Source organism: Arachis ipaensis, chromosome B5 (genome assembly GCF_059453495.1).
Source record: "Arachis ipaensis isolate K30076 ecotype BB chromosome B5, ASM5945349v1, whole genome shotgun sequence".
NCBI lineage: Eukaryota > Viridiplantae > Streptophyta > Magnoliopsida > Fabales > Fabaceae > Arachis > Arachis ipaensis.
Window position 1 is genome coordinate 88,289,059 of NC_142440.1, and position 742 is coordinate 88,289,800.

At 40.4% G+C, this 742-nt stretch overlaps 1 non-coding gene across 1 annotated transcript; it reads left to right on the plus strand.

Moving 5' to 3' along the window:
* Window positions 1-328: 328 nt before the first annotated feature.
* Window positions 329-436, plus strand: LOC148564884 (small nucleolar RNA R71). Its single transcript, XR_015884542.1, has one exon. It is a non-coding gene; the product is annotated as a small nucleolar RNA R71 (small nucleolar RNA).
* Window positions 437-742: the final 306 nt, after the last annotated feature.

The window sequence follows — 742 nt, forward strand, 5'->3', positions numbered from 1 at the left end:
AAGCTTCCTTAGTACTGCCTGTTGTTGCTTGCATTCCAGACAGACTCTGAGAAATCATATTGACTTGTTGGGTCAATATTTTATTCTGAGCCAATATGGCATTCAGAGTATCAATCTCAAGAACTCCTTTCTTCTGAGCTATCCTATTATTCACAGGATTTCTTTCAGAAGTGTACATGAATTGGTTATTTGCAACCATTTCAATGAGTTCCCGAGCTTCTGCAGGCGTCTTCTTCAGATGAAGAGATCCTCCAGCGGAGCTATCCAATGACATCTTGGATAGTTCAGACAGACCATCATAGAAAATACCTATGATGCTCCATTCAGAAAGCATATCAGAAGGACATCTTCTGATCAATTGCTTGTATCTTTCCCAAGCTTCATAGAGGTATTCTCCTCCCTTTTGTCTGAAGGTTTGGACTTTCACTCTAAGCTTGCTCAATTTTTGAGGTGGAAAGAACTTTGCCAAGAAGGCATTGACTAGCTTTTCCCAAGATTTCAGGCTTTCTTTAGGTTGTGAATCCAACCATGTCCTAGCTCTGTCTCTTACAGCAAAAGGAAAAAGCATAAGTCTGTAGACTTCAGGGTCAACCCCATTGGTCTTGACAGTGTCACAGATTTGCAAGAATTCAGCTAAGAACTGATGAGGATCTTCCAATGGAAGTCCATGAAACTTGCAATTCTGTTGCATTAGAGAAACTAATTGAGGCTTAAGCTCAAAGTTGTTTGTTCCAATGGTAGG